Source organism: Chiloscyllium plagiosum, chromosome 3, assembly GCF_004010195.1.
Source record: "Chiloscyllium plagiosum isolate BGI_BamShark_2017 chromosome 3, ASM401019v2, whole genome shotgun sequence".
NCBI classification, from domain to species: Eukaryota; Metazoa; Chordata; class Chondrichthyes; order Orectolobiformes; family Hemiscylliidae; genus Chiloscyllium; species Chiloscyllium plagiosum.
This window is the reverse complement of record NC_057712.1, coordinates 8,957,132-8,981,778: the sequence shown is the minus strand read 5'-3', so window position 1 is coordinate 8,981,778 and position 24,647 is coordinate 8,957,132.

Sequence of the window (24,647 nt, the reverse complement as noted above, 5' to 3'; positions counted from 1 at the left end):
AGGTGAGGGAGGAGGTGTGGGCGCAGGTTTTGCAATTCCTGCGGTGGCAGGGGAAGGTGCCAGGACGGGAGGGTGGGTTGTAGGGGGGCGTGGACCTGACCAGGTAGTCATGGAGGGAATGGTCTTTGCGGAAGGCGGAAAGGGGTGGGGAGGGAAATATATCCCTGGTGGTGGGATCTGTTTGGAGGTGGTGGGAATGTCGGCGGATGATTTGGTTTATGCGAAAGTCGGTAGGGTGGAAGGTTGAGCACTAGGGACATTCTGTCCTTGTTACGGTTGGAGGGGTGGGTTCTGAGGGCGGAGGTGCGGGATGTGGACGAGATGCATTGGAGGGCATCTTTAACCACGTGGGAAGGGAGCAGGTAGAGTGTAGCAGGTAGAGTGGGGAGTTCACTTAAGGATACAACTCTTCCTATCTTCACTCAAAATAAATGGCACAATAATGGCTACCCCTGTCTGCAGACTAGGTAGAGTAAGTTACTGTTTTTCTATGTGGGGACGGAGAATAACTCTTTGCCCTGCAACAGACATTAAACATGCATCCACTGATCTAGTAATGTAGCCATCTGGCATCAAGTTGGATTTCATTGATAAGTCATCCTTCATGCAAGAATGAATATTGAATATTATGGTGTCAAGCAATCATGGCTGGTCCCTTGTCATGTCAGGTAAGTAAAGCTATTCTTTCAAGAAAAAGCACTTTGCCAAAGAATGGGAAAATGATTCAGGATGGCATTAACATGGGGCAATTCCTTGTGATCCTCCTACAGCAGATCTTATTTTAATATTTCTTGCAACTGTTCTTCACTTTTACACCTAAATTCTATGTTTGTAAAAATTACTCATAATACTCTCTAACTCCAAATAGTGTTGAACATGCTAATGTTGATCTTACTTTGGGCACCTCCTGTGCAGCCATAACCTTGTATGCCTCTCTCTGTCTGAGCACCCTATGATCTGAATGTCCTTGTTTGCTATGATCTGCCTGTAAAGCTCACAAAAAAAAGCTTTTCACTGTACTTAGGTACACATGACTACAATAAATCAAGTCAAATCATATCAATAAGTAAAATCAAAAATTCAGCCGATGAGTTTTTATATATCCTGATAACATTCCTTCCGCAATCAGACTTGCTGATTACTTATCACCTTGTGAGACTTTGCTATTTGGGAAAGGACGGTTTTATTTGCCAATGATGTCACATCTCAAAGTCATTAGTTTTTTAAAGTGGGTTAAGGCGTATCCAACAACCAGACATCTGAATCCTTGTCCTACTTTTTAGTGCTTTGTCACTGCAAGAGGTGGTGATAGACATAGTTGTGATGGTAATAGTGGTGATAAGACATAAAAGCAAAGCTAATAGTTGCTGTGCACATCATTGAAATCAATAATGGAAATGGATAAACTTCTGAATGGTTAATCTGTGTCATGTCTCCTGTTGATGTGAGCAAACTACTGCAGAGCTTTCAGATAAAATGAGAAAACAAAGCAAACAAGGTGTGCAATGTCAGAACTGAAAAATTAAAACACAGACACTGACTGCAAGGAACCTCTGTTCCTGGTAGCAGAAATAATTTTCCCTTTGTAAATCATTGGAAGGTGCAGTGAGGAATAAGATGTCCACAATTTTATATACCAAAGAGTCTAATGAAATATAGTTTTCCATTGTCAGTATATTGGTGCCAGGACCTCCGAAGATCACATCCATTAAAGCAAAATTCATTGGAAGTTTCTCTCAGGGAGGGGTAAGAAGGCCATTGTGGAAAATGGAGGAAATGTCAATGAGCTCCTGGAGAGAGAACTAATCTGAGCCTAAAGCACAGTTCAGAGTAAAATCAGAATCTCACGGTACTATATCAAGTTTGAGACTGCTTAATACAGACATTCAGTGCTGTAACATCCCTCACCAGTCTAAGATCAACGTTTAATACAACATTTTTTAAAATTCAGTTTGAAATGCTGACTCTCCGTAAGCATCACACCAGCAGGAAATGGCAAATAAGAGATGCATGGCAGGTCAAGAGAAGGGAACAGTTCAAATATGACCTTTCATTTGAACTTGGTGCTCCTCTTTTAATGAAGAAAATGAAATTAGCATTTTTCATCATAATTTTCTGATGACACCAGCAACACGTGACTTTGAAATGTACTATTCCTGAGAACATGATATCATTAGAAAGATTTTAAATAAAACAACCCATGGTAATGCAATTCTGGAGATCTATTACTTCACAAGTGGCCGATGAAATGTCAAAAGCACCATTAACCCAGTGATGACACAATTGTTCCACATGCCAAACAGCTTGATGATAATATGCATGTATTTAAGGTGAGACGGGCAAAGTTCAAAGGAGATGTGAGAGGCAAGTGTTTTATACAGAGAGTGGTAAGAGTCTGGATCATACTGCCAGGGATGGTGGTGGAGGCAAATACAATAGGGACTTTTAGGTAAGCACATGAATATGCAAGGACTGGGGGGATACGGGCTAAGGGATTAGTTTATTTTGGCGTCATGTTCGGCCCCATAGACCATAGGGCCCATTCCTGTGCGGTACTGTTCTATATTCTACAAAGAACATCAGCTCATGGATTTAAGTAACAATCCCTTTGATGTTCACCTTAATGGATTGAAAATATATCTCAGTTATACTCATTATATTGCTTTATAACGGCTATCCTAGGTCTTGGAAAAGTGAATATTTTTTCTTGAAACTGGAATTTGCTTTACTCTTCCTTTACAGAAAAAATTGCTTTTAAGTTCATCACTGAAAGCATTTGAAACCATTAGGAGTTACAGTCAGGCAGTTGGATATTAAGATGCAGTTGTCAGTTCTATATCAGTAAGCTGAAATTATCATTCATTGCAAGAAATAGAATGGTAATTCACTCTCAGTAACAAATTAGATATTAGTTGACATTATTTATGTTTATCACTTGCATGTCATTTTGTTGGTCTACAATGCCTTCAGTAAATTCATTTCATTTCCCATAAATAACAATTTGCTCTAATGCAATCACCACAAACTCAGTTAGAGGAAATAAAGTTGTTGAGTTATATTAATGCTAGGTTTGCAAATCATATTCCAGCTCTGTATTTTTTAGATTCAAATCATTTGCTGAGAGATAAATGCTTTCCTGTTTCAAAGGTGATTGGCCATGATTGAACAGAGTGGTCAACAAAATGTCCAAAATTATGATGTGGAAGTGCCAGTGTTGGACCGGGGTGGATAAGGTCAGAGGTCACATGACACCAGGTTATAGACCAATATACCTCACCTGATGGAGGAGCAGTGCTCCAAAAGCTTGTGATTTAAAATAAACCTGTTGGACTGTAACTTGGTGTCGTGTGACTTCTGACCTTGTCCACCCCAGTCCAACACTGGCACTTCCACATCATAATTTTGGACATTTTGTTGACCATTCTGTTCAATCATGACCTTGTACAAAATTTTTAGAGACTCCTAAGACATTGCAAAGATGAAAGTGAAATACATTAAAATAAAAGCCCACTTCATGAAAAGCAGCTAAAAAATATTTTTATTTACTTAGCTAAAACATGTGATTATTAGAATATCAAACTTCCAAAAAAGGGAGTTTATATCCAGAAAATGTTGTGTATGGCACACATGGCAAGCAACTTGTTTCTACAGCTCTTTGAACAAGCTATAGTTGAAATAGTTGCAGACAAAGTGGAGCTGAGGGACATTTGGTATAGATGCAACTGGGTGCCACAAAAATGTTAATTGCCCTATGGCCTAGTGACCAGTTACTGATTTCAAGGGCCTTTTGCTTGCCAACACAATGCGATTAATTGATTGGTTGTCAGGTAATTGAAAAGCTTGGGGCTGGGAGGGATTTGATATCCACCAGGTTAGAAGCGGTCTCTCTGTTCTCTGCAGTCAAAACTCATTTTAAACCTGAAGGAAACCACTTCACCTTTCATTCAACATTTGCTGTAACCTGTGGCTTTTGATAAATCAGAGACATTTTACACATGCACCAGTCACCTTGTGTCACTTGTGAATCAGTAAAACCATTTTGAAAAGGAAAGTCAGGATCAGCAAGAACCAATACAACCGAATTTAGAACAGAGATTATTAAACTGTCTTCTCAACTTTTCCCTCCATCTAAATAGAAACTGTGGATGCTGTAATTCAGAAACAAAATCAGAAGTGGCTGGAAAGGCTCAGCAGATCCGGAAGCATCTGTGAAGCAAAGTCAAAGTTAACTTTTTGTTATCACATAGTCTTCCATTACACACTACCCATTGTTAGCCACTAACAGTCTCCATTAACAGCTATTCAGCCTCCTAACCAGGTCATTATCCACTCCTTTGTCTATCCAACTGTTCTTCCCTCTCTTTGGACTCTATTTACACCTATTGTTTAGTCCTTACCTCTTCCCCCACACCCACCCTATCCTGCACACAACCCGAAGTCTTCCTGGCTACTATCAGTTCTGAGGAAGACCCAAAATGTTAACTTTGATTTCTCTTCACAGCTGCTGCCAGACCTGCTGAGCTTTTCCAGCAGTTTCTGTTATTGCTTCCCTCTGTCTTTGTTTTTTTTCCAGGCAGGTGACTACATCCTTGTGTCTGGAAGATGAAGGAGGAACATTTAGTTTGTCTCTGAAAGTATGTCTCTCTCTTTTTCTCTGTGTGTGTATGTGGTGTGTGTGTGCGTATGTGGTGTCTGTGTGCATATGTGGTGTGCGTGTGTATGTGTGTATAAGTAAGAGAATGTGTTAGTTATTACCTCTCACCATTTCTGCAAATGTTGTTCTTTCTATAAATCTCCTGTTGAAAAGAATAAGGATAAAGTACCTTCAGAGACACAGAAAGGGTGAATTCCCAACCTGCAAATGAAAATCTGGGCATTGGTATATCCACAATCTCATGTCATCATTGAAGAGTCACGAGAACGTAAAGGAACTGAAAGGAAAAAAAAACTTTTTTAGACTGTTTTAGACTTCAGCATCAATGAGGGTTTTTCCTACAATTGGCAATGGATTCATGGTCAACATTAGATTCTTAATTCCAGTTTTTAAGTGAATTTAAATTCCACCATCTGCCATGGCAGGTTTCAAACCTGGGCTCCCAGAACATGTGATAAACCAATGAGAGAGTTGTTGACTAATTATAGCAATCGGTTTCCAGCAATGGGGAGCTGGTTAATCTAGAGACCAAGTGATGTTCTGGGGACTGGGGTTCAAATCCTGCCACAGCAGATGGTAGGATTTAAATTCAATAACATTTCCAGAATTAAAAGTCTAATGATAACATTGGAATTGTTGTCAATTGTCTTGAAAAATCCATTTGGTTCACCAATGTCCTTTAAGGAAGGAAATCTGCTATCCTTATCTGGTCTGGCCTATTTGTGAATCCAGACCCTCAGCAATGTGGTTGACTTTTAACTATCACCTGGGCAATGAATACTGGCCTATCAGTGCCCAAATTCTGTGAATGCATAAAATAAAGTCTGCAGAAAAACTGAGTCAGGACCCCCAAAAAAGCCCGTGTTAGAGAGCTTTGAGAACTACGTTTCCAAAGTTAACTGCTTCTGTCAAAAATTCTACACTTGTGAAGTCATAAATCAACTTGCTCATAAACTGTACCCCCAAAATATTAGTTTTTGAAATGAATCTATTCAACTCACATTTGAATGAATGAATATCATTTACATTGTCTACCATCTGTCCCTGCCCTGCTCCATAGCAGACATTAACATTAGCAATTCAATCTTAGTACTTAGACCTGTCATTTTTCTATTTACAACCTGAGTATCTACTAATTGCTATAAATTATTAGTTAATAAGTGTGTAATAGTGTTTCAATCAAATACAGTATGTAAATAATTTGTGTTTTTGTGATAAATTGAAATTCTAGGCTTCTGAATATTTACATTGGACTTATGAACAGTGTTAAACAATTTGACCCTGTATGCGTGCTCCACCATTCAAGATCATAGGTGAGCTGCTTGTGGTCCAAACCTGTTTTCCTATTCTGGCTCCCATATCACTTGTTTCGCTTTTCTATCAGAAATCTCTATAACTCGGGCTTGAAGAGTGCAAATTTGATTTCTTGCCAGTCAGAGCACCATCTGTGACTAGGGAAACACAAGTGTTATGAGATGTCTGTTTTCCTCTTCTCTGCATTGTGTTAAATCATAAAGACAGAGACTGCAATTTATTCAGGTTGTTGCAGCATGTGTTGCACGTAAATGGCTCCATGGGAAATATGTGTCATTTCATAGCAATACACTAAACCCCTACTGGAGAACTAATTGGACTTAATCCTGTTCTCTAATGTTAATATGATGACTACTGCTGTGTGTACTGAACTGTAATGGCGAAGAGAAGAAAGATGGCAGATTAATTCAAGCAGCACTTTGGTTTATGATTATTACTCTGTCTTCCTGCTGAACTAACAACAGGATCGGCTGATATTGTTATAGATTATTAAGACAATTCAGTTAATGCCCAAACAGGTTAAAATGTAAGTTAAAAATGAGGAAGACATTTGTTCACTGAAAGCTTACTTTGTGATTAGCAGAGTTCATAATGTTTGAGATGAAATTGAACTTGATTGTATCATCATTCTTCATGGCTGATGCAGTGACGATATAAAATATAAAGAGGTCTTTCAAGTGTTGGTGATTCAGCATTGTCCCTTCATATATATGTATAGAGCTATAAATATAAGGCTTAATTAACAACCACATTCTAGTGAAATGGTTATTCATAGAAACAGCCTTATGGTCTTTCAGATAGCCCATTTTTGTATTCTTCTGTACTTGTGGCACAAGGTTCATCAGCACATTAAAGGAAATGTTTCATTTTGAGGATAATATCCAGTGTCGTGTGCTAGAATGGTACAGCCTAGTGACTATACCAGGCACTTTCTGGAATCCAACTGTAGAGAATGACTCTACATGGTGTATTAGTTTTCAAAATTAATTTATTGGTTAAGGATGTCATTAGCTGGGCCAGCATTTATTGCCCATTCCGAATTGCCCAGAAGGTATTTAAGATTCGACCACATTGCTGTGGGTCTGGGGTCAGTTGTAGACCAGACCAAGTGAGGATGGCAGTTTCCTTCCCGAAAGGACATCGGTGATTGTAACAGGGTCAGCCAGATGGAGCATTTGGAATCTGAGTTCCCTGATTGGGGCTGTGAGTTTGGTCCAATCAGGGAATCCTGGCTGACAAATAAGAACAGAAGTGTCAGGCACCCTGCTCACTCTGACAGCTGGCTCTGAGGAAGTTGGACCATGTGTAAATAAAGGGTGACTTGGTAATGGGATACCAGCCTCTGTCGAGTTAATTCAATGACAGCAGATATTTTTATTTTCAGCAACTCAAATGTAAACTTATTGAGCAACTTTATCATAATAGAAAGCAGTCAGTCCAAGAATCATAAAAGGCTATTTGTACAAAAGACTTATTTTAATGGATAAATCAAAATGTCCTGTTCTTGCAACTGAATTCATAACAAGTTGATTACATTCTTTTCAACCACTGTCAATCAAAACAAAATATTTCGCTACGTTATTCAAATGAGAAAGAAAGATTTTTTTCTGCTCTATTGTTAACTGTGCAAGTACCAGCTTGTCCAGGAAATCCATTCAGTGGAGCTGTTGATATTAAAAATATATGACAACAAATATCAGGGCAAATTTCATACAGACAATAGAAAGCGACAGCAACTGGGACTTCGCAAAAAGAGATTTTAGAAATTATAAATCCTCAGTCCATATACTGTATACTCATACCTGGAATAAAGAAACAACTAGCCACTGGACAGAAACTGTGCCATTGGTTAGCAAAAGGCTATCACAGGTACTGGAAACATGTTGGATTGTGCTTAAAGTTGAGCTATTTAAGTCTAAGTACAAACTCAGGTTAAACTTCTTAGTTACGAATAAACTGTGCTTATTCTTACTTGGCACACAGTGGTAAGGATACAGAACAACATTGATTGATTGCTTGATTTATTATTGTCACGTGTACCTAGATACAGTGAAAAGTGTTGTTTTGCGTGCTACACAGGCAGATTGTATCATACAACGTGCATCAGAGTAGCAGAACAGAGTGCAGAATAGAGTGTTACAGCCACAGAGAGGGAGATCATAGTGAGAACATCGTTCAAAGGTCTGATAACAGCAGGGAAGAAGCTGTTCTTGAATCTGTTTGTACGTGCATCCAAACTTTTATAGCTTCTGCGCGGGTGAAAGACAGTATAACTGTGTTGGGAAGGATCTTTGACTATATTGGTTGGTTTTCTGAGGCAGCGGGAAGTATAGACAGAGTCAGTGGATGGAAGATCAATTGTCATACCAAGCTGTGATGTATCCAGATAGAATACTTTCTATGGTGCATCTACAAAAATTGGTAACAGTCTTTGTGGACATGTTGAACTTCCTTAGCCTCCAGAGGAAGTAGAGACGCTATTGTGCTTCCTTGTCCATTGCATCAAGCTTGACACTCTCAACCATCTCTACCTCAGCACCATTGACGCAGATTGTCCTCCACTCTATTTCCTGAAGCCAATGACCAGCTCCTTCAATTGTTGATGTTGATGGAGCGATTGCTGTCTTTACACTCTGCTGCTAGTCACACAATCATTAAACGCCTTACTGAAATCCGTATACACCACATCAACTGCTTTACCTTCATCCACTTGTTTGATCACCATCTCAAAGAACTCAATAAGGTTTGTAAGACACAACCTACCCTTCACAAAACCGTGTTAATTATCCCTAATCATACTATTCCTTTCTAGATGATTATAAATCCTATCTCTTATAATTCTTTCCAACACTTTACCCACAACCGAATTACGGCTCACTGGTCTATAGTTACCAGGTTGTCTCTACTTCACTTCTCGAACAAGGGGGTAATATTTGTTATCCTCCAGTCTTCTGGCACTATTCCTGTAAACAATGACGACATAAAGATCAAAGCCAAAGGCTCTGTAATCTCTTCCCCAGCTTCCCAGAGAATCCTAGGATAAATCCCATCTGGCCCAGGGGATTTATTTATTTGTACACTTTCCAGAATTGCTAACACCTCCTCCTTGTGAACCTCAATCCTATCTAGTCTAGTAGCCTCTATCTCAGTATTCTCCTTGATAGCACTGTCTTTTCCCAGTGTGAATACTGATGGAAAATATTCGTTTAATGCCTCCTCTATCTCCTCAGACTCCATGCACAATGTCCCACTCCTATCCTTGATTGGCCCTAACCTTGCTCCAGTCATTCTTTTCATCCTGACATACCTTCAGAAAGTAAGCTTTGTGATGGCTTCTCATGTCTGTGAGCATATGTTTTTGAGAAATTTCAGGGCAGGATATTCCCATACGTCCATCGATCAATCTTCGCCAATAGCAAACAGTCATCAACTTTTTGAGGACAAACAACCTGACTTTTTTGCAAACACTTTCGACAATGTAATAAGATTGATAATCTCCGTGAGATTGACCGTGTAAAATATGGTTAGCATTATTTGTCTAATCATGCATTTCATTAGTTTCTGGTTGGTCAATCACTCTATGCATTAATCTCTAGCAGGATTTAAGATGGTCATTACAGTAGCTGTTAGACACTCCTTGTGTGCAGTCTGTTTGGGTCTGTTCTCATTTCTTTATATCTGCATCATGCTTGGTTCAGTGCACTGCCTTTGCTGATAGCCTTCTCTGCACATGCCTTGCCAAGTTGATTGGAATCCAGGCATTTCTTTGGTGCATGAAGGAGGTCACATTATCCATATGCCTTGCTGTGTTTGGGTGCTCTGAAGATCGTGTCACCTGCTGAGTTTGTACGTAGGACCTGTAAGTTTCATCCATCCATCAGTATCTCTGACACATTAAGTTTACAGTCTGTCTAACAAGCCTTTCTGGAAAGCTTCCATGGGTGGATGCAATTTCCAACTTGACAATTCTGTTTGCTAGCTCCTCAGCTGAAAAATCACAGAATGAGCCAAATTCCCTGTAACGTCTTATGCAGTGGTCTATGAATTATAGTTGATGAATACGAAAGTTTAATCTGACTGTGAATTGATCTTCTAATGTTGTCCGTATCAATTGGGATATTGTAATTCTTCAGCTGTTAATTAATGTTAACATATCTTCCTTCCTTGTATATTTTTCTCTTTTGTTATGGGCTGTAATCAGAGTAGAATAAATAATAGGTTCTAGCTGTAAAAATGACACACAGTGATAGCTAGGTGTCAGCATGTAACTCATAGTGGGTGTGATAAAATACACATGTACCATACAGCTACAGGAGATGGATTGCTATTTTGGGCTGAGTGACAGAATGTTTCCAGGATGAAATCTGGGGGTGTAAATTATATCCTGTTGCCTGATATTCGTGCATAACAAGCAATAAGCAGAGCTTTAGATGTATTGTATGTGCGTTTGCCTATGTTTTAGATGACAATCATAAATGCCTCCATTTCTCAGGATAACCTATCAATCAACATCGCCTACAAACCCACTGACTCCTACAACTGCCTTGATTACACTTTCTCATTCTCAACTTCCTATCAGGACTTCATTCCATTCTCCCAGTTTCTCTGTTCCGTCTCTGTTCCGTCTATGGGAGCCACTTAACGTTGTCATCTAAAATAGAGGCAGGCATTAGTGCAATTCATGTAAAACTGCTTGATATGCATGACATTGTATTCTTCAATATGAACAGTTCTGTTCTGTCTTCCCTTACCCTCTGCTGAAGATACCCTCTCAATGTGATTGATAGGGTCTTTGGCCATGTCCAATCCATTTCACACATCCTGTTCTCAGCCCTTCCCCTCCCACCTGGAATCATGATAGGGTCACACCTTCCGCCTACCAGCCTGCGTATCACTGGATCATCTTCTACCATTTTCTACGAACCCCAACGAGATCCCAATACCATCACATCTTCTCTAGTTCTGTCTTTTTAGCATTCTGCATGCCTCTATCTCCATTACACTGGGGTGCACTCCTCAATCAGTGGTTAGCACTGCTGCCTCCCAGCATTAGGGACTAGGTTTGATTCCACCCACGCATGACCGTGTCGGTGTGGGTTTCCCCTAGGTGCTCCAGTTTCCTCCCGCAGTCCAAATACAAAGATGTGCAGGTTGGGTGGATTGGCCATGCTAAATTGCCCAAAGTGTCCAGGTTTGTGCAGACTGGGAGGATTGGCAATGGGAAATGCAGGGTTACAGGAATAGGGTAGTGGGGTGGGTCTGGATGTGTTGCTCTTCAGAGGGGCTGTGTGGACTCATTGGGCTGAATGGCTTGCTTCCACACAGTAGAAAATCTATGCTACCCCTTCCCCATCCCACAGCCCTTTCCAGGCAACCAGAGGAGATGGAGCACCTGCTCTTTTAATGTCCTCATCATTCAAGGTCCCCAAAACTCATTCCAGGTGAAACAATGATTTCTTTGATTTCTTTCAATTTAGTACAGATATTCACTGCTCACAATGTGGAGATTGGGTGACTACTTTGCAGAACGTCTTCATTCGATCTGCAAGGGTCACCTGCACTTCCAGACACCTTTCAATTTAATTGTCCACCTTGTTCTGATTCTTGACATTCTAGGGAGTGCAGTGAGGGTTTCTGAAGATTTACCAAATAGATTCCTGGCATGGCAGGATTGACTTATGAGAAGAGATTGAGTTGGTGATCAGTGCATTCATTGACATTTAGGACCATGAGGGGTTATCAGAGAAACCTATGACATTCTAACAGGACTAGACAGGTTAGGTGTAGGAAGGATGTTCCCTCTGGTGGGGGAGTCCAGAACCATGGGTTATAAGTTTAAGGATAAAGGGTAAACCTTTTAGGACTGAGATGAGGAGAAATTTCTTCACCCAGAGAGTGGTGAGCCTGTGGAATTCACTAGCACAGAAAGTGTTTGACACCAAAACGTTCTGTTTTCAAAAAGGAAGTATAGTGCTCTTGTGGCTAAAGCGATCTAGGGATATGAGGAGAAGTTGGGATTAGGTATTAAGCTCGATGATCAGCCATGATCATAATGAATCGCACAGCAGCTCTGAGAAGCTGAATTGCCAACTCCTCTCTTACCTTCTATGTTTCTATGGACTCTGGCATGTGATTCCTGCAGTGATCCAATGAGGCTCATTCACAAACTCAAGGAACATTACCTGGACAGTGCTGCTGTGTTTTTGCTCTCCTCGTCTTTAGTTCTTACAGCAACGTATTGTTTGTTCCAATGTGAAATTAGCCCTCTGTAAGAGACGGGTGAATAATCCTGGAAGACTACTGGACCATAAGTGTGTGAATTAGAATGAGATACATATAAATTATGATGTAACTGGTCACATGGTCCTGATATTAGGAAGAGAGAAGACACTGGTTTGAAAAGTGGGGTCTTACACAGTACAACAGAGGGCTGTATTGACCTGATTGCATAAAGATGTAAATAAAGGAGCACATAAGGGGTTGAACACACAATTTGCTTTTAATTCCCTCCTCTGACCAAGATTTGAGCATTTTGTCTGAACCAGGGAAATGTTGCTTTCATCCTGGAAATCGCTTCGGAGGTTAGAATTTCTAGAGCAACATTGGCAAGCTCAAATGCAAACATGCTGAAGAAATATCACTAAAATGTTGTCAGATAATCTTCTGCAAAGCGTTATTGTAGGAGTGCAGACTCCCATTAATAGGCAGGCAGCCTTCAATAGGAGGACACTGTCTGGTTCACATGAGATGCAATCAAACTTTCCTGGATCTTTTCTGCAGGCACAGTTTGCTTGGAGATCAGTGAATTTGAAGAGAATGTGTTCATGTCCTCTGAACCTCAGAAGAATGAGAGGTGATTTTATTGGAACATAGAATTCTGAGGTGAGCTGAAAAGGTAGACACCTGAAAGGCTTAGCTTGGAGAGTTTAGAACTCAGGGGCACAATGTCAGGATCAGGAGACCACAGCATCTAAGGAAGATGAGAGAAATCTCCTCACTCAGAATAGATTTTTGGAATTCTCTACCCCAAAGGACTGCATATCCTCAATTACTGAGCACATTCAAAGCTGAGAAAAATAGTTTCTTGGAATCAAGAAACTTGGGCAGAAAATAGCAGTTGGAGGTCAGCTCTGATCTTATTGAGTGTTGGAATAAATTCACGGGGAATTCTGGCCTTCTCCTGCTTCAACTTCTTACGTTCTGTTCTTATATTTTAACAAGAGCTCACAAATCATTAAAATTAGATGGTTAACTAGCAACTTAATGAAAACAAATAAAGACAGTTTATTTCCATGATGATAAATTTAAATTGATATTTTCCTTCAACAATTCTGTGTAAAACAACAGCTTTCAATATGTGATATCAATACTGTAACTGGTTAATTTCTCATACTGGTATTAAATTAAACCTAACAAGCTTAAAATTTGCTTAATTACTTCTTATATTATGTACCAAATTTGTCTTCAGAATTTGGTCAAGATCTTCCAGTCTACAAATAGTTGTAGACTGAACATACTCTGAAAGAGATACAAAAAGGTGCTAGAAAATTCAGCAGGTCTGATAGCATCTGCCCCTAACATACATTTTTTTAGGGTCTTTAAATAAAAAAAAGTTCTGCAGTTCTGGAGATCTGAGATAAATACTGGAAGTAATGGAATAACTCAACAGATCCAGCAGCATCTGTGGAGAGAGAAACAAAGTTAACATTCTGAAGACAAGTCATACAGGAGTTGAAATGTACCAGATGTGGTGAGATTTGCTGATGAGGTATTGGAGGTTTTAGATATTAAAAGTGGACAAACCCCCAGGTCCAGATGAGTTGTATCCTAGGCTGTTGTGGGAGAGGAGGGACGAAATTACAGGGACTCTGACCAAAATTTTTAAATCAACTCCAGTCACAGGGGAGGTGTCAGAGGACTGGAGATAATCTATTGTACGTCCAGTTTAGATAATAGGCTTTAGAGATCGACCAGGGAACTATCCATCAATGAGTCGAACATCAGTTAGGAAACGATGTGAGAGAATAGTGAAGGAGAAAATTAATCGTGATTTAGAGAGGCAAGATTTATTCAGGGATAAAGTGAGGACTGGAGATGCAGGAGATCAGAGTCAAAGAGTGTGGTGCTGGAAAAGCAAAAACAGGTCAGGCAGCATCTGCGGAGCAGGAGAATCGACGTTTCGGGCAAAGGCCCTTCATTGGGAAAGGGCTGATGAAGGGCTCTTGCCTGAAACATCGATTCTCCTGCTCCTCGGATGCTGCCTGATGTCACAAAGCTGGTCCCTTTTTTTCTAAAAGGTGTTCCTTTTCTCAAGGATACTGTGTCCTTGATTTTCTTTTGGAAGGGTCACAAAATGCCCTGGATCTGATTAACTGGCTTGGTACAGGGATGAAAGGGTATTCAGAGGCCTTTTTGTTTATACGTAAACAGGTGAGACTTTAGGCCAAAGCTTTTATGCTCTTAGAAGTAACCTGTATAAGTCAAGGGGGCAGGTCCAGCTCTAGCTGAGTAGCTCAGTCCAGAACGAGTTAGGGAGTTCAGCTGTAGGCTGTGTGGAAACAGGCTGCTAAACTCTCTCTCCTTCTGCCTTTCTAAGCTTTGTTTCATTTTACTGTGTATGGCCTGGCCTAGCCTATAACACTGACCTGCACTGCTTTTCCAGTACCATACTCTCAACTTTATTCAGGGATGGTCAGCTTGGCTTCATCAGGGGAAGGTCATACCTAACAAATCATGTGGACTTTTTCAAAAAGGTGACCAAGTGTTTGGTAGAGGGTTGATATACTTTATATGGAGTTCAGCAAGGACCTTGACAAAATCTCACATGGGAAACTGACAAAGAAGGTAAAACCTTATGAGATCCAAGGTAACATATTAAGGTGATCCAAAATTAGCTTAGTGCCAGGAGACAGTGGATGGCAGTAGAAAGCTGTTTGTGTGGCTGAAGCTCAGGATGTCATGGCATTCCACTGGGATCAGTGATAGGTCCCTTCTTGGGATTCATAAATAATGTCAATGACAATGTTTGGGGGCTGGGGTTGCCAGATGATAAGTAAGTTTGCAGATGACACAAAGAATGACTGGGTGTTGGACAGTGAGATGGAAGGTGTAAGGTTACAGGAGGGTATAAAAGGATTGGTCAGGTGGGCAGATCAGTGGCAGATGGAAGTTAACCCTAATAACTGTGAGGTGATGCACTGTGGAAGAATGGAATGAAACAAGAGAGTATTCAGTGAATGACAAGGCACCAGGAAGCTCAGAGGAACAGGTGGTCTACAGATCCCTGACTGCACAGGCTAATTGGGTAGTCAACAAGGCACATGGATTGCTTGCCTTTTTCAGTTGCGACAGAGATTATAAGAGCAGGGAGGCTATGTTGAAGCACTTTGATTCGGCCACAGCTGGAAACTGTGTGCATTTCTTGTCTCCACACGAGAGGAAGGATATGATTGCACTGGAGGGGATGCAAAGGAAGTTCAGCAGGAATGGAGGGTAGAGTGTTTCAGCGATGAAGAGAGGCTGGATTTGCTCAGGCTGTTTTCTTTGGAACAGAGAAAGTTGGCTGGGGTGGTGTTCGGTAGAGATATATAAGATGATGAGGGGCATGGGCAGGTTGAACAGAAAGCAGCTGTTGCTGGTGTTAGAGGCAGGGACTTTGTATGAGTCATGTTTTTGAGTCATGTGCTCAATGTGTTTTTACATATGCATCAGGGAGTATTTTAGGGAGGAGGCAAGAGGTGTATTTTTTTCTTTTCAATTTATAAAGGATAGTTTTGGGATCAATATGGTTATACTTGAACTGTGCATCTAAAAGCCTTTGAATATGTGTTATGGTGCTTTGGTTAATTCTATTTTCTTTTGTTCAATAACTTACATTTTGTGATTGAAGCAAAATCCATGGTATTGCAAATTCATGTTTCCAGAAAAGACCACTTTGGTAAAACCGAAACATATTAAACATTAAGTCGGACACAGTCTGGAGTCTGAGTTGCCCTTTAGTAACATCAGCTGGGAGCATAACAATATTACGTTTTAATGTCACTGACTGTGTAGGTTAATCAACTATGGTATTTTCATTGAATAACTTTTATTTTGATAATAAACCCATTATTGTGTTTCTTAAGAAACCTGGTTCTCACATGTTTTTGTTTAAAATTGGATCATTCATATATATATATATATATGTTATTTAAATATACATTATTTAATTGTTAATCCTAGGAACTGGAAAATACATTCACCCAGCCTCGGTCATAACAACAGTGCAAAGGAGAAACCTGCAGAATTTTATGAGGCAAATAGTATTTACAGAAGAGAGAAATGTTGGAAATATTTTTAAAATTGTTTAGTAGATTTGTAATCAGATGTACCAGACGTTTATTTATTAAACGTTCTGTATTTCACCTTCCCTGGTACAAAAGCAAGTGCATGCTTGCAATATCTTCAACTCCAGTTGGCTGTGGGATGAATGCATAGATGAGACACTTGCACAGAAACTTTTTGATTAACTTCCCGATCACATTTAAATGAAACAATACTTTTCATGCTGACCCAGCAAAAATTATTCAAATTCATATTAGTTCAAATGAAAGGATTGCTATGCAAATGTATCACTAATGATGTATTTGACTGCCAAATAAATTTACACGTATTAGTATATATGAATATGAATGAAAAATTATCCCTTGGACTTTGTTGCAGTAAGGTGAGGAAGCATGAATCAACTGGTGCAGTTGGCTGCTGCAACAATGATTTAAGTTATTTTTAGAAGGAGGCGATATATTTAATTAGCTCATTAGAAACAATGAGGAGCAAATTGCAAAGTTTTCTTAAATGAAAGAGAAAGCAATTTTATTATCCGTTAACCTCAAGAAAAATAATAAAGATGTGATGACAAACATTTGTGCTCTCAAATATAAAGTTCAAACAATATAGTGCCCAGTACAATGGATGATGAAGGGAATGTACAGTCGATAGGTGTCATTCCCATCAGCGATCCCTCTCAGATGAGAATGACGCTCTCTCACTCTCAGGGTGAGTCTGTAGGTGGCTGTATAGAATGATGTGGCAACTGAAGGCTCTATTACAATTGAGGCTGGTGGTGGTCCTGGGAGGGGTGAGTGGGACATTGGTGTAACAGTGCATTCCTTTCACTGTTATCATCCGGCTTCCAGTTTTCCCCAACAGCAATTCTCGAGGTGCTCAAACCTTCCCGAATGCTCCTCCTCCACTTTGGATGGTCTGTGGCCAGTGATTCCCAGGTGTCAGTGGGAATGCTACACTTCCCCAGTGAGGCCTTGTGGGTATCCCTGAAGCACTTCCTCTGCCCACCTGGGGCAGGCCTGCCGTTTCAGAGCTGGGAGTAGATCACCAGCTTGGGGAGTCTCGTGTCAGTCATGGGGTGATGTACCCAGCCCCATCGGAGCCGATCAAGTGGGGGGGGGGGGTTAGTGCCTCGATGCTGGGGATGTTGGCCTGGCTGAGGACGCTGATATTGGTGTGTCAGTCTTCCCAGTGGATTCACAGGATCGTGTGCATGTCCCATTGGTGGGACTGCTCCGTTGCCTTGGGGTGTCTGCTTTAGACAGTCCATGTCTCAGAGCCATATGGGAGGGTGGGAAGCACCACAGCTCTGTAAACCATGATCTTGTTTTGGATCTAATGTTATTGTTAGGTGAATTGGCCATGCTAAATTCCCATACTGTCCATGGATGTGCAGGCGAGGTGGATTAGCCAAGGAAATGCAAAGTTACTGGAATAAGGTGACGGGGTGAGTCTGGGTGGGATGCTCTTTTGAGGGTCAGTGTGGACTCAATGGGCCGAATGGCCTGCAGCAACACTGTAGGGATTCTATGGTTCTGCAATCTTAAGGGTGTCCTGGAAATGTACTGTTTTAACCTGAGACCACAGTTGTTCAATTGATATCTTATATTCAACAGGCGCAAATATTTCAGTCATCCTTTAAGTTTCTCAATGTCCAGGGGTTTCTTCTCAAACAACTCTGTGACTGAACACTTTTATGTCTTAAAGGCTAGGAAAGAGTGCTTTCTCACGTTCATCTCATTTTCAAATCCACCTCCTTGCTCCACCAAAACAATACAGAAGATTTACGTAGTCCATTGTCTGAGTTCCTTGATTCCAACCTTAATAATTGTGGGCAATATCTTTCATCTCTACGATGCAAATTTATCATCCAGGTGTAAACTAAAGTAGGAAATGAGGATTTATTCATGCCTGACTAGTTTCAGTGTGTCTTGATTAAAGGGTTAATTTAAGTTTATATGATTTTGTTTATTTCACGTTGATTTCATAAAGCTGGTTATCCTATGTGATGAACTGATTGCTTTGGGCATTTTAAAACAGTATTTTTACATTAATCCATGAAGGTCCCAGGTACTAAAATCAGATGATGTAATTTGAAAATCAAGAATCCATATCTTATCACTTTTCTGACAAATTTAATTTCAATAACTTCAATAAAAAGCTATTATTTAACAGACAATCTTGAACGTATGCAATCAGTTTGTGGGGTGGTCAAATCAACAATTATTATTATTCCAGCAAAGCATTCACTCTAACTTCTTATAAATTAGTATCATTCTACCGGCATTTTCTTCGCATCTTAGTGCCCTGTTATGAGATTCAAATTGTGCATGAAAGAACGTAACATTTATTCAGTGGGAAGAGAATTTTGAAATGGTCTTTGATGTATGGAGCACTGGGTCTATCTGGATGATGCCAATGTTTGAATGAAGTGGATTTTCCTTGCTCCTTTAAGAAGCAATTTCTTTGATGTGGTCCTTTTCATCTTCCCAGATAAAAGTGCTTCCAATTTGAATGTAGCACTTAAAAAAGTTTTGTTGAACAATATTTTCATTGCATTTTAATATGTCCACAGCATCTCCACCACTCCTATCTCTCCACCTATTCAATTATTTTATCTTTTTAAGAATTGCAAGATTTAACTTTCTACTCTTGACATGATATTCTTTGATTTGGACACAAGAAGTGTTGGGCATAATGAGACAGCACACACAACTCAAATCAAACACTAATGTCCTTTCTAGGTTTAGTGAAACTGCCAGTTAGCAATATTCCCATTTGTCACAAATAAATCACAAGACCTCACACATATAATCGCCCAGTGAGTGATCACCTCCCTTTGACTGTTGTCATCGACAGCAGCATCTTTCTTTACAGCAATCCTTTATACATTTCTTTCCAAGGTGAAAGTCACCATAATCCCAGAGGGATCTTGATCACATTAGAGAGAGATGACTGATGCTAGGTTGAACTTGAGGATTACCATCCTTCAGTCATAGGCATGGTCAAGAGACTGGGCTTTCATGGTGACCTCAGCTGATATGGGAATTGAACCCATGCTGTTGGTTTTCCTCTATTTTACTGGGAAACCGAGCAAACTACCCCCTCAGGTCTGAGGGCTCTTCCCGATGAAGGGATTCTGCTTGAAACGTCGATTTTCCTACTCCTCTGATGTTGCCTGACCTGCTGTGCTTTCCAGCACCACTCAAATCTTGACTCTTATCTTCTATACCCTAATATCCCATGATAAACTACCTCAGAATCTTTTCTAAGTTTTAATGAGATCAGCAGTTATTGCTTGTTCATTTCACTGTTTAGAACATGAATTGTAGACTTAGTTATTTTAGGCCAAAGTTATAAAGTTAAGATTTGACTGAGTTCTTCCCTTTCTCATCTAGCAATCATAGCTTACAACTGGAGTTTAGAAAAATTCTGACCTTTTCTGAGTTTTTCATTCCCTTGATCCATTCCTGCAAAATCAAGATTTTGCTTCAGTGTATTTTCTTTTCTGTTGATCTCCAATGATTTCAGGTAATCACTGTTTTAAAGGAAAATGTTTGCAATTGATGTGCTTGGAACACTGTGTGATTTCATTCCAAGGTCACTGCTTTCAGTTGATCATTAATGGATGTCAAGCAATGATTGAAGAAGTGCTTTGGTACGCAGATTGGAGATACTTGAATCCAAGTCATCACTGAAATAACTCCACAGAGGCTGGTACCCCGTCACCAAGTCAGCCTTTACTTATACATGGAGAGTCCTTGACACAGACCCAGCTCTCTCAGAGCTAGCTCTCAAAGTGAACAAGATATCTGACTCTACTGTTTCTTATCTGTCAGTCAGGGCTCCTTGATTAGACCAGAGTAAAAGCCCCAATCAGGGAACTCATATTCAATGAGATCCATGAGCTCACCTTGTTATAAGGACTACAATCACAAATGACTGTGAACTAATGATGTCAACTACAGAATGACACCTTTCTTTTTTCACTGACTAGAGGGCATCATTTTAAGGTTAGAGGGGAAAGAATAAAAGGGAACCTGAAAGGTAACCTTTTTTACACAGAGAGAGGTATGCTTTTGGAATGAGTTACCAGTGGATGTGGTTGAGGTGGGTACATTAACAACATTTAAAAGCCATTTGGATAAATACATGGATAGGAAAGGATTAGAAAGATATGGGCCAAATGCAGAGAAATTGGGTTGGTGTGAATTTTGGTCGGCGTGGACCAGTTCAAGCCGTTGGGCCTGTCTCCATGCTGTAGGACTCTATCTCGAGAACTACACAGATGATGAAAATAAAACTGAATGTGATTTTCAGTAGGGATACTATGTAAAAGAGAACTGCTTTTCAACAAATTAACCTCTTTTGTACTATATGAAAATTACAAATCCAGAGTTTGCTTAGTTTGTGAAGTGAGTATTTGGGACATTTATAATCAAAACTCTTTTAACATGATTCTGGCACACTTGTTAAGAGCATGAAGAAATTTATGATTTTGTTTGATGGTACAGAATTTAACATTGCTAAATAAGAGGCAAGAAATTGAAGTGTTTTTTATCTTTCACTCATCAGAGCTAGGTCACAAGAAACAGACTTTAAAATGTGGGGGATCAGCAGCAAATAATGCTAATAATATTAGAAAACCTCAGTACAATTGTTTCCAAATATTTGGAAAGGCACAGCTGACAATAATTGAGCATTAACAGATTTAAGGTTCATTGCACATAATTTTACTGGTGCTAAAAAAGCCCACACACAAGTTTATAAGTGTCTTCAAAAAATTAAATCGTTCCTTTCTCACAGAGTTAGAAGTTGCTCACCAAGTGATCCTAATAACTAATTTCATGGTTCTCTCAACAACTGGACAGTTGTAAAGCTTCTTAGATGCAAAATGGAGAAATAAGCCTACTGTGAGATATTCACATGTTGGATACAAATGCTATTTTAATAGGATGAGTTCCTTGGTCTAAATCTTGGCTGTTCCTTCTTCCCATCAATCGACATTACCCAAACTCAAGATCTGATACACTGACAGATTCCAATATTTGTGCTGATAGTAAATATGCTAATATATCTTCTTTATTCAAACAGATCTGTCATGATGTAGTGGGATGCCCAAAATATCCATATCATTTGCCTAAGAAAAGCTGAGATACATTGAAATGAATCATCCGCAGTAACTTTATTGATTTGAAGGAAATGAAGTAGGTTTTGACAATTTCAGTAGGTAATAGCCAGCTCGCATTATAATGCAACTCCACCTGACATTTGGAGTGGCATTCCATTGTTTTATCCTAAAACTAAATGTCCCTTGTTGTATAGTAACCTGAACAATAAGTGTGTTTAAATATGCTCAGATATTTCCGTCTTTGCTGAAGGTCATAAAGGTGTTTTTTTTTTATTACTGTTCATTTTATATCTTAGCACAGTGAATACCTTTAACAACATGCTCCACTCTAAAATTTTGGAATGGATTAGGCTGGATAGCTCCATGTGATCATATCAAGCTGAGGAGGGGAGACAAAGAATTTACTGCAGTAGAAAAATCAATTGACTGATGAGAAAATGTCAAATCTAGCTTTTAGGATCAGTGATTTAGTTTTAACACCACTGACAAGGTCATTTTTTTTTTAGGTTTGAACAGTATTAATTCAAAACTGTCCAAATCAAATACATGCAACATTTTACACATGTATATTTCAGTGGGCTCTGGGCACTCCAGTGAACTGAATTTGCAATAGTACTTCATGGGAGTAAAAGTTTGTTACATTGTAATCTGCTGTAACCATCGCACCAACACTGTGCTTAGCAAAGAATGGCCCAGAGGTTAGCTCTGTAAGTAACTGAGCATCAGTAACCTTGAAAGGCATGGAGTAAGGCAGGACACACCACATGTAGGTTAACACTTCAGAAATCAATTTATTTCACAAATGCTTTAAAAAAAATGCAGTAAGTGACTACAATTCCAAAATATTCTGGCCATTTTGATTCTTTTCTTCACATATGTGATGTTCCATCTATCATCTGATAATGCACAGTATCATTGTTATTTACTTTCAGAGCCTCAGCTAACTCTCCCAGACACTTGCTTGGAAGATTATTATGCCACACTGAAAGAGGAATTGCAGTGAGGAGACAGGTTTATACATAAAGCAATACATTTCATCTCTGAGCAGTTTCAACCATTAATAACATGGTAAAATTATGCACAGGGTTGCTGGGTACAATCAATTCAAGATATACCATTTTCAGGAAATTTATCTGAGCCTATCAAAATATGTCATTTTTGAGGGCTTTAGCGCTCAATTAAATTTATGTTAATGATGCTTTTACATGAAAAGCAACATCTGTTAAACATAATAATTAATGGGTTGCCAAAATTTTCTAAAGTATAAATTCACTATTTCTGGTAACAATGATCACGATTTTCCCAGCCTCTGAATCGACCAGGTGAGTCAATACAGAAAATACGGTGAGGTTGGAAAATCTATGTTGTTGAAGTCAACAAAACAAGCTCCAAATTTGCAAGATTTGAAGCACAAGATGAGAATGTCACTGGTGAGTGCTGAGCATTTACATTGTATCTTTTTTGATCCTCCCCCTGTTTAAACACAGTTTGCTATGTACCCCACACAGCAGACAAAAACTAGAAGGAAGCAAGTTCTGACATGAAATTCAGAGTAAATGGCAGCTCCAGTTCTTCATATGTTTTCCCAATCCTCCATTTTAGCCAGTAGTCCCCAAAATTTTAGATTACCTACAGTGTGGAAACAGGCCCTTTGGCCCAACAAGTCCACACCAACCCGCAACCTACCCATACCCTTTCACCTAACACTACAGGCAATTTAGCATGGTCAATTCATCTAACCTGCACATCTTTGGACTGTGGGAGGAAACCCACGCAGACACGGGGAGAATATGCAAACTCCACACGGTCAGTCACCTGAGGCGGTAATTGAACCCAGGTCTCTGGCACTGTGAGGCAGCAGTGCTAACCACTGTGCCACCATGCCGCCCACAATCAAATGGATAAGCTCTGTGGTTAGTGATTACCTGTATCCTTCACTCAAAGAGGTTGTCATCCAACTGCACTAGCCTTATCATGTCCCAGTGACACATCTCTAACTCATTTAGAATTTAGTCTTTCCCTTCAATACTGCACATCCGAGCATACCAATAGCTTGTGTTGCAACACTGCTGCAAGGCTGCCTGTTCACAAAGCATGAGAAAGTGAAACATCAAGAGACACAATATATTACTAAGTAATTAACATGGATTTCTAAATGGAAGGTCACATTTAATCAACCTCAATAAATTTAGTTACAAAATAACAGAAAGAAGTGAAGGCATGTGGTTTTGCAGAACCTGAGTAACAGGTAAGGAAGATGGCAAAAACAGAAAGCAAACCTTTTTGAGATTCAGCGACAGACAGTTTTGGTTTATCAGTACTTGATGTTGGACAGGTGGAATTTTTGATGTGGACAAAGTCAGCAGTCACATGACTCCAGGTTATAGTCCAACAGGTTTATTTGAAATCGTAAGCTTTGAGAGCGCTGCTCCTTCATCAGATGAAGTGAAGGAAGCACCCAGGCACAGACTTTATAATCAGAGAGATCAAAATATTATACAAATGGTGCAACTGGAGTGTCAACAGGTGAATAATAGATCTCCACAAGTGATCAAGCATGTCAGACTGTGTGAGTAAAGTGTCAACAGCTGAATAGCAGGTGAAGGGATGATTTATAATCTCATTAATTGATATGAAGGTGCCAGTGTTGGCCTGGGGTGGACAAAGTTAAAAATCACACAACAACAGGTTATAGTCCAACAGGTTTACTTGGAAGCACTAGCTTTCGGAGCGCTGCTCCTTTGTCAGGTAGCTAGTGGGGCCTGATCATAGGACACAGAATTTATAGTAAAAGATCATAGTGTCATACAACTGAAATGATACATTGAACAAACTAGATTGCTATTAAGTCTTTTATCTTTTAGAATGAGTTGCAGGTTTTGATTCATTAATATGTAAATCCTAGAACTTCTTTCAAGTCACAATCCTGAAATGACTTAAGGTTTTATAAATAAAGGTAACATCTCAACTCAGACAATGCATTAACAGTGTGAAGTCAAAGTCTGTCTATATCCCAACCTTGAGTCAGACTGGTTCTATATCCAAAATAGAAATTTATAAAATATCACATGGATTGACTACTTTTATTCCTGATGAAGGGCTTTTGCCCGAAACGTCGATTTTGCCTGTCCTCGGGTGCTGCCTGAATTGCTGTGCTCTTCCAGCACCACTGATCCAGAATCTGGTTTCCAGCATCTGCAGTCATTGTTTTTACCTACAACTTAT